At 42.3% G+C, this 13,126-nt stretch overlaps 1 protein-coding gene across 1 annotated transcript in view; it reads left to right on the forward strand.

Moving 5' to 3' along the window:
• The first annotated feature begins 1,770 nt into the window (after nt 1–1,770).
• Nucleotides 1,771–13,126, forward strand: part of LOC124216702 (uncharacterized) — a 53,331-nt gene continuing 41,975 nt past the window's right edge. The window contains exon 1 of the mRNA XM_046621548.1: nt 1,771–1,846. The gene's annotated coding sequence lies outside the window, so the exon portion shown is untranslated. The remainder of the gene's footprint in view (nt 1,847–13,126) is intronic.

The raw sequence follows: 13,126 nt of genomic DNA on the forward strand, positions 1-13,126 counted from the left end.
TTTCCTTGTTCTATTTTTGGGTCGCGGCGTTTTTCGAGCTCGTCCATTTGCCTGTAAAATTTTTTAAAATTTTTTTTCACTTTCAGTTTCGCACCCTAGTGAAAAAGTAAATTTGACACATAGTTAACAAGTCCGAAAATACGAGATTGTTTGCGTTGGAAATAAACGAGCATAAATGGAGAACGCCCCGGGAATTGGTGAAATTTGTCAGCTGACTCGGCAGCTGTGTTTCAGGATTCTACGGCTCTGTATATATACGTGTGTACGTACGCGCCTGTATAACGTATATAAAGCAGTAATTGTAATAATTTACCGATTGTGTCGAGGTATAATAGAATAAACCCCCGCCGAAGTGGGAGGGGCAGCTAAACCTACCTTACTCCGCATCCCTGGCTCATACAAACTCCACCTCACGTACGATTCTACCGGGTGATCACGCTCGGCAAACCAAAATTACCGATTCACCGTCTAGATTTTTACACGCCCGCACGAATCGCTCATCCTCGTGGGGTAAGAGAAAAAAAAAAAAAAAGAAATACATTAAAAGAAAAAAGGAAAAACCATCCACTGCCTAAGAAAAATTTCATTTCTCTTTCCGCGAAGCAAATCAATTCCGTTTGAATGTAAATTTTTTATATCTATAGGTATTAGAGAAATGTCGCTGATTTGCCACAGAAAGAAAGAAGTTTGATTTTATTAGATTTAAATTCGTAGGAATTATGCGCGGAGAATTGATAAATATGTAAACAAGAAATAAAAAGAAAACTACTGCCGAACACACTAAATCAAGGTATAGTTATTAATTCAACTGTTGGAAATCGGATTGTGAATTGTAGATACATCGATGACTGGAATATTCTTTGAAATAATGAGGATTCAATCGAGATAACTATATAATATAATTGTAAATTATTGCGAATCACAATCGAATTACGTATCAAGAATTAATTGTACGCGAAATTGTTGTAATTCGTTAACATTGTACATTGGCTTGTACTTTGTCGTGTGCTTTCATTAATTTCGATTAAACCAAGTGAATTTTAATGATTTCTCATAGTTGTACGATCCTAAAATTGATACAAATTCCAAATGACGGTTGAAAATCACCAAAAAACAGAGGAAAAATTGGTCACTGACCGAAAATCAACACGACAAGGTGAAAACGAATAAAAATTACTCAAAATCAATGCAGATGCATTGGAACAATCGTTTGTTTGATTTTCAAGCGAATCACTGTCTCTCCAGCAATGCATTAAGAATTATTGAATCGATAATCTTTTTCCGATTAATCGAGTATAATCGACTTTTTTTCAAAATCGTTTTTGTTTTTTCACTCCCATGAACGATGCAATACGAACGATGTCTTGCATACTGATACACCTATTCGATTTAATAAGTGAAAGGCGAATGAATATTGTCACCCGAAATTGAAAAATATTTTGAAAGAAACTCGAAATTATCAAAAATTTATTCCGCCATTAGGACTACGTAGTAAAATTTACGAAATTTTCGTTTCAAACACACCGTTTCAGAAAATACGAAATAATCGATTGATCGATTAATTTTTCACCGATTCAACCAAGTCATGTTCGATTATTTGTCTCAACTCAATTAATCGATGCATTTATTATTTTCAGCTCAATGGGCATCGCTGCAACGCGTAGAACTGAAATTTAATAAATCGGTGCAGCCCGTGACTGATTTATAGCGATCACCCGGTATGCGCAGGCATAAATTCGGGAGTCGAAGGGCGGGAGGGTGAAGGTGGGACATGTCACTGCTACAGGGGGTGCAGACTGCATCACATCGGCACGGGGGGTGCGCGTCTATATTCTTCCATTGTGCCGTGAGTATCGATCTTTAATCTATAACACGGGGCGAGACTGCATAGAGAGTTGTGTTGTAGATTTTACTCGTGACAGAGCAACACTCCGGTACATACAGCCGATTCCATTCTACGACACTCTCACGCTCTCTCTCCCTCCCTCTCTCTCTTTAATTCACCATTCCCGCGGTTCTCCATTCGCTGAGCAAACTTTCGCGAAATCAATTCCCCAGACGCGACAAAAGTGCGAATTGATATCGTGCGATGAAAATTTGTCGAAATATTTGCCCAAACTATCAATAATTCACAGTGGAGTGAAAATTAATTTCATGCCGATTGCAGTGACTGATTTTTCCCACACTTTGAACACCGGTATTCGATGTTTACCCGCCAAGTAAACGATCGTTGCTTTATCAAATTTTCACACGTGCAATATTATAACGATCAGTGATCCGTCTACGCCGTTTGTACATCTGCATAGATGAACGATAATCAGGGATTAAATATAATTATTTCGGTATTAACGATTAGGCGGGTCAGTGCGAGGATCGATTATCGACGATAATTGGATTAATTACGCTATATTTTCCGTGCTGCAATCACCGGTCCAGATTACTGTTTACGAATATATAACAACAACAACAACAACAACAGTAACGACAGTTTTGCAATAATAACAGTGGTCGACAAAACTTCGCAACAAGGATGGTGCTTACTTATTTTTAAATACATATAATCTATCCTCGTTATAAAACTATATTTATTTTGATTCGATCAGGTCTATTTTTTGTGTTACAGCTGCTACAAGTAAAATTGAATGCTTATCGTTTTAATTTACCTTTTTTGATTCAGGGTATTTTATTCACTGCAAGTACCAGTTGATTGGTTACAATAAATGACAAAACACCCTGAATCAAGGAAGATAAGTCGAAACGACAGACATTAAATTTTACCGTAACACAAAAAGCTGTAACACAAAAACTAAACCTGGTCGAATCAAAAAAAAAAAAAATATATACTTCTAGAATGAAGGTAGATTATAGATATTTAAAACTTAGTAAGCACCGTCCTTGTTAGAAAATTTAGTTGACCAGATAACTGTAACATTACGTATAACGTAATTGTTGTTGATAAAAACAGTATTTTTAAAGAAACTAAAAAAATCGAATTGGAATAAAACTGCTCGTATGTAAAATATTCGAATATCAATTCCATTACACTGAACGTCGTTCCTACCATAATCGGTGAAAAGTTTTCACGTTTCACACAAAACGTGAATTTTTGTCAACCGGTGTAATTTCGCCAATAATAATGCAGGGTGACCGGCAATATTGCTGAAAACCGAAACGAGTCACTGACCGGCTTTTACGCAGGGTCTTCGGCTCATCGAAGATTGATTCCTGAGGTGGCCGCGGTTCGGAGGTAAGCCGAAACTCGAGGGCGATTTTGGGTCCAAGTGCACGGGGATGTGAGGCGTCTATCAATATTCAAATATGCTAAACAGAGGGCTGACCTACAGCCTTTACATTCATGCGAGGGTAAAACACCCTCTACTCACTTTGGGGGCTCTCGCGTGTTTCTTTATCTTCGTTCGTTCTTTATTTTTCCTTTTTTTTTTTTTTTTTTCTCGAGCTTTCGCAAAAATTCCAACCTATGGAAGACTGTCCGCAGAAACGAAGAGGTAAAACTATAGTCAATTTCATCGGATGGATTTTTGGAATCCGGCCAATAGTAACGGCTCTGCGTATAACTCTGTTTTTTACTTTTTTTAGTTCTCTCTCTCTCTTTCTCTCTCTCTTTCTCTCTCTCTCTCTCTCTCTATTCTCTGGGTTGTTTTCTTCGGCTGCGCAGGTTTCTCCCCGGTAAATAACGATCCGAAAAATATTTATGCCCGGTGTTTCACCCGGCCCACAGTTTTAGGTGGGTGTTAATTTAGATTTGTTCTTCGTCGCTACGAATTGCCTTTCCGTGTTAGGACAAGGGTCTCGTTGTTGCTCACGATCAGCCCCCCATGCAACAAACATACGTGTATACGTGTAAGGTTAATTAATTCGTACAGGGGGCCAATGTCCGGTCCAGTCGACCGCACGATCTATTACGATTAGCTAAATAGAACGGGTTAATGTTTGCCTTGGAATAACAAAACAAAGCCGGTCGGTATACCTGCAGGAACAACCTACAGGCCGGAGGCTCGATTCGGGATTATAATTTCGCCGGCTATCTCGACCTGCACTCGATACGTAAACCGAATTTCATTTCCGGTGTTATCTGCATCTGACGGCTCTTTGCGCCCCCGAGTAGTCAGGTTATATCGGGCAGAATTTAAACTCTGATTGACATACTCGAGTGGTCGACAAATTTATATGATACAAATAGCGTAAGACTGTGCATTAGGGTGGTTCATTTTTTAAACTGTTTTTTTCTTTTTTTTTTTTCAACGTCGCACTCGAAAATTTGTGTCGAATGCTGACAAAAAAAAAAATTGTCTTAAAACCTGGAGGAGGTAGGAGAATATTTAGAAGTCGCTATCAATTATTTTTATATTTTTTATTCATTTTTATGTATACACTTTTCGAACTTGTATGTATATTAGTTTATATTTATTTTTTTGTATCGTGGTCCACTTAATCATTGCTCATAAACCTCTAAATATTTTACTACGTTATCCAAGTTTCGCGATAAGTATTTTTTTTTTTTTTTCTACTATTTGATACAAATTTTACGAGTGGCAGTTTAAAAAAAAAAAAAAAAAAAACAATTCAAAAACAAACCTTCCTCCTGTGCATATTTTCACCGCATTGTGTCTAGGAATTTGAGACTCCTCGCTGTGCTAACCTCGAGTATTTTCGAAAGCTTCCAAGTGTCGACGGAGCTCTTTTCCCAGGGGTGGACAATGACTGCTGGCCCTGATTATTCATGGGATGGGTTTGGCGTTGGCGATCCAAGGCGAAGGCACGGTGCCCGAGGACAATCGGCTGCGGGAGTCGTGACGGATCGACTACCTGGCGAGGTGTCGTAACTGGACGTTCGCCAAGCCAGCCATAATACCGGGACTGGATTGGACCTCCTGTGGAGAGTCTAGTCACCCCGAGGTGGCTACCAGTGCATAGATGGTATCGTCGCCATCAGCTCTAAAGCCTACCGATTAGAGCCGCATCAACAACTCTGGGTCTTCTTAGGTGTGTATGTTTCAAAAATTTGCCCCGACATTCAGCGATTGTGAATGTATCTTCGGCATTCTCTTCACCGGATGCCAGTAAGCTTGTGACAATAGAAAGACAGGATGTATTATCGTCTGTTGATAGCGAATGATCGGGGTCGAATTCAGTTTGATGAAAAAATTTTACGTCCTCATCGAGATATTACAAGAAATCTACTTAAGGGGTAGTTTTCAACCCTGAAACGGCCGAGTTGGCAGATGATTGAAACACATGTATGATGTTTTATCATGTACTACTACGTATCAGAGAATGAGGAATATTGGTGAGGTACATTTGGGGCACTTTTCTTGGAAGTGGAAGTGCTTCGGACGCATGAGGAACATCAGAAACGGACAATGATGACTGAGATATTTCTTTCCCGGGTAACAGAAGCAAGGCCCCAAGGTTATTACCGGTTCCGAAGAAGCGATTCCTGACACGAATGATCGAACGCTCAGGTTCCAGGACGTGGTGCGGAAGAGTAAGGAAAGTAAGTCGAAGGAGTCAACGAAGTGAAATGACGAGTGAGACCTCCCATAGCCAGTGTTGTGGTCCAGAAAGTAATCTGGTCGGAAGAAATTAGTATCGTAGATTAACACCGTCGGAAATTGAACTCGCACCGGGACATTATACGCTCAGTCATGAACTGGTGGGTACATTAAGTCTGTATTGAAGAGTCGGCGGAAGGTGTGGTCGGTGAAATTGGATTTAAAAAAACGTCGTGAGATACCGTCCAAGCCGGCGAGTTGGCTCGTAGACAAGGCGGGGAATCCGAGTCTCTGTCACTCTTGGTTCTCCGGAGACCGATCCCGAAGAAGGGGGATCAGCACGGACCGTGAAACCATTCCAGATCGCTGGGCCCGATATCGCCGGGATCGGTGAACAATGCGGGGTCCAGCCCAGTGTCCCAGTCATGTGGAGTTGCAGGCGCAGCGGTTAGATTTTCGCAAATCCCTGTTTGCGTTTTTCTCCTCTCTACTTTTTCCTTTTTTTTTTTCTTTTTGGCTTTCTTTTCTCTTCATCATTTTTTGTGTCCCTCTGCTTACTTTTTGTCCCTCTTGTCAACGGTTGCGTGTGCAACGTTTCGCATTCGCTGCGTCTGTGTATACCTCTAATGCTCGAGTCGCTAATCCCTGTTTACATAAACCGGCATATGTCACAACTGTTTACGCTCCTATTTTTCGATCCGATCTCGGCTTGCGGGACACACGGGGAACTCGGGAACTCGGGAACTAGGGAACTCGGGAATGGGATCCCTCCGGCTAGCTGATGCTGCTGCCTCCCTCGACCTCCTTTGTACTCTTAAAGAGACGTCGCTTCGTGTCACTCCTGTCACGGTCGAGTGGATCCGATCCGCACACCGACCCCTGGCTCTTCTCCCCTTTACACGACACACTCGTTCCTGCTCCTGGGCTTCCTCCTCATCGCCGCGGGCTTTCCAACTCCTCTCAATCTTTACCGGTATATACCCATTCGAACGTCTTCCGTGATCGTAGACGAATACAAATGCCTCGCTACTTTATTTTCATTTATATATTTTTTTTTCCCTTCTTCTATCATTTTGGCTCCTTTATTTTTCATTTCTTCCGTTTCTTAAATCTCTTCTTTGTACAATATATACATTTTACGAAACGTAATTCGTCGTTCAGCTCGAAAGTGTTTCCTACACGTAGTTTCTTCTATTTCTAACCACACTGTGAAAATTTCAGCGTTCCGAACAACATCCGCACGGTTGAAAACATGTTTTACTTGTCCCAAAATGTCTCCAAAAATATTTCTGCCAATCCAACCGTAATACCGGTTAATGTTGCGCGTTTACTGGAAAATTGTGTTCATTTTTTGACATGTTGATAACAGGTTTTACAATCGATACAACAACAAAAATAATGTTGATTCAACGAACCTGAAATATTAAAATCCTAAACGTAATAACTGTTGCAACGCGGGACCTGACATTTATAAAATGTTAATTTTATATTATTATCTTGTTGATAATAACACGGAATTCTTACTCTTTGCCATTCCACTTGGATTACATTTTGATTCTGTATGAATCTTCTGCTGAAAGTAACTCCTTACAACCGTTGGATTTTATTATTTTAATCATGTTTCATGTAAAGTTAACATATTTATGGTTTTTGAATTTACACGTTCATAAAATATCGTACGATACTGTTGAATGGGTTGAAATGAAATTGATAAACGCTGCAGTTTTGCACGTTCTCTCGACGTATTTCTGCTCGTTAAAATCCGACTAATTCAGTAAAGTATCCTATTCCATCGCAGCTCCGCGATTGATCTTACAGCAGGTAAGAGGGCGCAGGTAACTTGAGGGTTCCAGAATGTTTAGAAAGTGGTGAAAAAAGAGAAACGAGTCGGAGATTTCAGTCTCTAAGAAACGAGCGAAACTGGAGTGGCTATTTTATACATTGCGAGCGAAGTTCATTCGCTGCGAAGATGCCAAACTGTATATATACATACATCGTATGCGTCCCTGTATATACGTGTCCGTGTGTTACGTATGTGTCTACATGTATATACTCATTCGCCCGCCTTTAATACTTGCGGTATTCCCACAGCGAGTGTAAATACCAATACAGGAAAGAGGAAAGATAACGCCGCCTCGACTACTACGCTTGCTAGCTACCCCGGCGGCCGCAAAGCACTAACTTATTATACGGAATATTATCTCTCCTTAATAAGACTCTTCCCTCCTTTGCCTCTGCCATAGACGTTGCCTTTGCTTTTGCCTTTGCCTTTGCCTTTGCATTTGCCTTCTGCCGAAACCAACGACAGTGTCTTTCCGCACTTTCGCATTTGCTTCGCCGGAACTCGAAAGTACTGCTTATTTTTCTTGATTAACTCGAGTTGCTGGAGATTGTCTCCTCGGCGAAGAAAAGCTGGCGGTAAGAAACAACGGTGAGGTGGCGCGTCGGGGAGGGGGGGAAGAAGAATAAGAAAAAGCAAAGAGGTAAACTAAATAAATAACCGAGTTCTTGGCCGTTTCCACGCAACGCTAGTTTTCTGTTTTGTCATGCCAAAGCTCGCGGCTAGCTGTATAAGCTACTTGCACAGGCTTCACGCAACCCTGAATCACCCGGTTCTTTCAGAGTTTCTGCGGCTTCCCGTGGCGTGCTTTATTCTCTTCCTTTTCCCCTTCTCGGCTGCAATTTTTTTATTTTTTTTTCTTATCCTACTCCTCTCTATTCTTCGCCAGATTGATGTTACTAGATTTATGAATACTCTTTCCGCATCCGGTTTCTCGACACGTCGCGGATCCGGACAGCGGCGCGTGCTTGCCTCTCTATATCTATAAGCTGCGGATCCTTGGACCGAGGCAGGATCGATCTTTCTCTTCTCGTGCATTTTTTTTTTTTTTTTTTTTTCTTCGTTTTTTTCTTTCTTCTCTACACCAGCGGAAAAATTTCAACCTGCGAAATTTATCAGCGAATCGGGGAATCGGGTGGGAATAATTCAGGGAAATTAAAAAAAGAGCACAACGGGTAATGTAATCAGCCGTTGCCCCTCTGTCAGCTTTGAATTCGGTACGAACACTGCGAGAACCCCTTAAAACCCGAAACCCTCTTCCTCCCATATTTATTGCTCCAAGGGCAAGGGGCGTAATTAAAAAACGAAAGGGATACCCTGGCACGTGCAGAACCGAGTTTGAATTCAAATTCAGCCCGAATCGAGCCTCCGTCGATTCTGGCCGACTCCCAACGAGTCGAACAACCGTTATCTCCGAACCTTTGTCTTCATCTAAAGGAGTTTTTTTTCCCCCATTTCGAAACCGTGACTCAAAATTTAGCGCCAATAAAAATGAGCGCAGAGTTTGAGACTGATGGATAAATTTATTGACGGGACAAGTATCGGTTTCTTTCTTTTCGAATACTGTAAATTCTCGCGGTCTTAAGTGATTCATCGTTAATGTTTACTGTTTAAACATGACAAAATTCACATTTCACGTAATTATGTAGTACATAGGTAACAACGCATAGGTTTATTTCACAAACGAATCAGTTCAGGGTGAGAGTTAAAATGCTTTTCATTTTCAACCGACATTAAGTTGGGTACAAAATAACGACATAGTTTCTTCAAATTTTTCCCAAAGTGCAGTAAAGAAACGATATTTTCCGTACTAATTTTATTCCCTAGAAATTAACATACTTGAGTGGAAACGACGTGTTTTCTGAAAAGTACATTTTTTTTTTTTTTTTTTTAGTCAGATTGGGTCGACGGTTCACGAATTAATAATGTAAAATGTTGTTTTTAACGTTCAAACAGTAGACATTGACGTACCAATATTTCAAAACATCAAGTATTTCTAAGTACTCGAGTAGTAAATCGAAGTTTGCGTCGCATAATGATTTGTTTGCGTAACATCCAGGTAAACTTGATTAAAAAATCGACCATGCTTTCGTTCTTGGCCGGGTGTCGGCACCCTAAAGTTCGTCGAACCTGGAAGGATAAGATTTCCGACTGAAATTTGCTGGAGAGTTCGCTCATACCCGTCGCTGTAGGAATAAATCTTGGAGATGGAATTAGAGCCGTTTTCAGGATCGTATTAACTGAAGTTTAATGAATAGCCAAGGTTTCAGATTTACATAATCGAATACGCGCCCTCCTCCCCCCTTCCACGTTCGTTCATCTCTGGAGGTCGAAACCAAGGGTTCGAGTCTCTGATAGGTTCGAATGCCCGCGTACCTGATCCTCGTTTCGCATCTTCGTCGTCGACGTCGGCGTCGTTGGCGTTCGAGTTGCCTGGTTATATTTACAAGGGTGCCCGAAGCGGTTCTTCCGCCCGGTTTCACCCAGCGTAATCCCCATTAAACTGTTTGTTGAATCATATTGAATTACCCGCCTCTGACCTTTGTGCAGCAGCCTCCCTCAAGGCCGGCTCGCCGTCTTTCGAATTGGATTAATTCTTTCCAATTTTATTACGCGATATCTATCTCTTCGGCTGAGCTCCTCTTCTTATTCTCAGACAGCCCGGTGCGCAGCTCCCTCTCCCTCTATCTCTTTCTCTCTTTTTCCATAACGCGTAGGTACCTACCCTCTCTTTATCTCACCGAAGTGGTGGTGACATTTTACCTCGCAATACCTGCTCGGAGCGCCCACAATGCATGGAAACCGTCCATGCGAATCGTACAAATACAGTTCCTTCTCCCTTTTCTTCGTCTACGTTTTTCTTTTTTCCCCCTTTTTTTCTCCCTGTTCCGTCCACCCGACAAAAATTAGTACCGCATTGCTGCGTCTTCTTAACCGTGACGCGATTCTACGACGATGGAAGAACCGTCGGCTAGGTAACCCGTAGGGCGAAACAGCCCCCGGCCAAGGCTTCACAATGGTCCCAAAAACTCCGGGTGAATGAATCCATGGCCGGCAGCTATCTGTGACGAATAATTTTTACGCTAATTTTCATTCCGGATTCTCGCGAGCAGCTCGTCGTTTTCTATTATACGAAACGCCAGATGTCAACGCGAGCTTAACCCCCAGAGCTATGACGCGTTTTCTCATTGTCTGGCTCTGGGGAAATTCAGCTCTGCAGTCTCAACCGGTCGTCCAATATTACCGGTGGTGATGCGGCAATGTCGTCAAATCGTCCAAACCCAATGCCTCGATCGTGAAGAATCTCGACAGTCTCGTACAGTATCATGAAATCATAAAAATCTAATGTGAAACAAACAAATCTTTTCCATTCTCCGGCAATGCAGTGTTACTGGGTAGAGCGCGTAGTTTTCGATGAGCGACTACCTGAACCCATTCTACGCTTAGCCAAGGCATTTTTTGACTGCTTTAGGGTTCGTACACGTCGATTATGAACTTACGTGCTACTACTCCCATTGCAGGAAATGATAATAGAAGAAAGGAATCGGTTTTAAAGGAGGTACACGATTTAAGTGGTATAGTTGGCTTATTGTTAAAGATCAAATAATTGAATTATGACAGTGGTTGATGCAAAGGAGTCGGCTTGGACAGGAATGCAGAGATAGAATGAGAACTGACTCGTGAGAAAGCTAGGATGGGAGTATATGAGGTTAGAAAATGTAGAAGACTTGCTAGTTGCAGTATAGAGATAAACCTGCTGACTCGGTGAAGATGATAATAATAATGATCATCCTTGTTTATCACAATTATGTTTTCGAACTTACAAGAGTAAGAGAGGAAGGACGAGAAAGCAGTAGTTTGGCAGTCACAGTAGAAACACCCAGATTCGCACGATGGACACGGAAAACCGCCGAAAACCTTGTCAAAGATATGAAAATAAATAAAAAAAACCTTGAGAGAACGAAGGAGAGGATGCAGGGTGTAAAGTGACTATAATTGAGTGTCGGAATGGAATATAAGGTCTGGAGGACGTAACAACAGCGTTTTTCTCAACCTCAACTCGAGGCTCGTTACTTTTGGAAAACTCACCAGCTGGAGTTTTGCCACGAACCGGATGATAAGAGCCGGACTCGGTAATCTCATCGAGTTAACACTACACGGCATTTATCTAGGTATGTGCCGCCACGGCGCGCATAGATCGAATTGTAATCTCCGAGAATGACGCGTTGTGGAACGTCGGTGTACGTGGTTTGCGCTCTCGCTTCATCGATCCGAATTCTCAGGGCGCCATACCGCGCGAGGCTTCATCATCGTTCCGCAAACCGAGGCTGGATAGTATGCGGAAAAGTAAACGGATCTCAAATTGTCCATGCCAAGTGTGATCGAAGCGATATCCGTTTCTGACGAAGAAGGTATCCCAGGTTGATCTCTCCAATTTCCTTTCTTTTATAATATGTTATAGTAGAGTAAAAACTAAGCGACACATATTTTTTTTTTTTGAATCACGTACTCTTGAATACTTTGCGGAGGATCAACCACCTTCCAAAGTAAGGCATGTCAAGAGGCGATTTGGCAGTGAAATGTACTGGTCATAAAAGAATTTGGGAAAGATTGAAGAAGGTGAGAAATGGTGGCAGCAGCTTGGACATTGAATTCTCGTGTTAAAAAGTTCCAGAAATGGTGAAGACGTTTCGAAGTCGAAGTAGCAAAAGACAATTCAACCCAGCTCGGTATAATCCAAGGAACTAGACGACGATAGCGCTCAGAATCTATCGGAGTCAATAACGATGTCATTGAAATTGGAAAGACATTGGGAGCCGACTTCAGTTTATAGTAGCACCTGAACACCTACGCAGAGTCCAACGTCGAGCAAAACCGATTACTTCGATGAATTTCTCATGGGGAAAGCGTTGTGAAGTGGCATAGCTACTAATGCATCGAGTGGAGTGCGATTATTTTTCTCGGGTCAAAGCAGAGGGGAAAAACGAAACTAAACTTGCGCCTTTCGAATACGAGGACTCCTCTCTATATTTCATCACTCCACGGCTCAACCTTAGCCTGCAGCTCATAAGCCATCCGTGGCATCGGCTCTGACGAAGCGCGGAAGGGACGCCTGCAGGCCTCTTTGGACTTAGGCTCTATGCTCGATTCCCGCGGGGTGGTGAACGGGGATTCTACCACTTTGCAGCTCAGTCTTCGTTGAATATTTGATTGCGACCGCGGAATCCGGGATGCTAGCCGGGTTTCCATCAGCCGCCGCGTCTTAATTCTGCCCCGGCTTGCCGGTCCGCTTATGCATTTTGCCCGCAGGACTTCATCCGCAAGCTCATCTACGCGATCCGCGAAACTATCCGTAGGTCCAATTGGTACCTACCGAAAGATGAAAATCCGATTCAGAGAAGATATCGATGCTCGGATTCCAGCGCTGATACTAGGAGAGGTATGATGCTTGTCTGCCTCTGATAGAGTCCCGGATTACGATCCGCCGACAATTAGCCAACTCCCTAAGCCGGTTAACTGGATTACCATCCGATACTCACGTGCGACGGAGTTTTGAACAAAACTCGTCGTTAGGGCGATTCACTTATTAGCAGCGAGGAAATAAAATCGACGTTTCCTCTGATACGTCATCTAAATTGGGTGTCACTATACGATTGCGTTTAATCTGGCAAGCTGTTGGAAGAATTTGCCGTTGAAACGCATGGCAATTATCGCTGATTAACCATCCTTGTGCTTTCGGTATCATTCGATACGTTGAAATTGCGCCTAAGTG

The sequence above is a fragment of the Neodiprion pinetum genome, chromosome 4 (assembly GCF_021155775.2).
Source record: "Neodiprion pinetum isolate iyNeoPine1 chromosome 4, iyNeoPine1.2, whole genome shotgun sequence".
Lineage (NCBI taxonomy): Eukaryota > Metazoa > Arthropoda > Insecta > Hymenoptera > Diprionidae > Neodiprion > Neodiprion pinetum.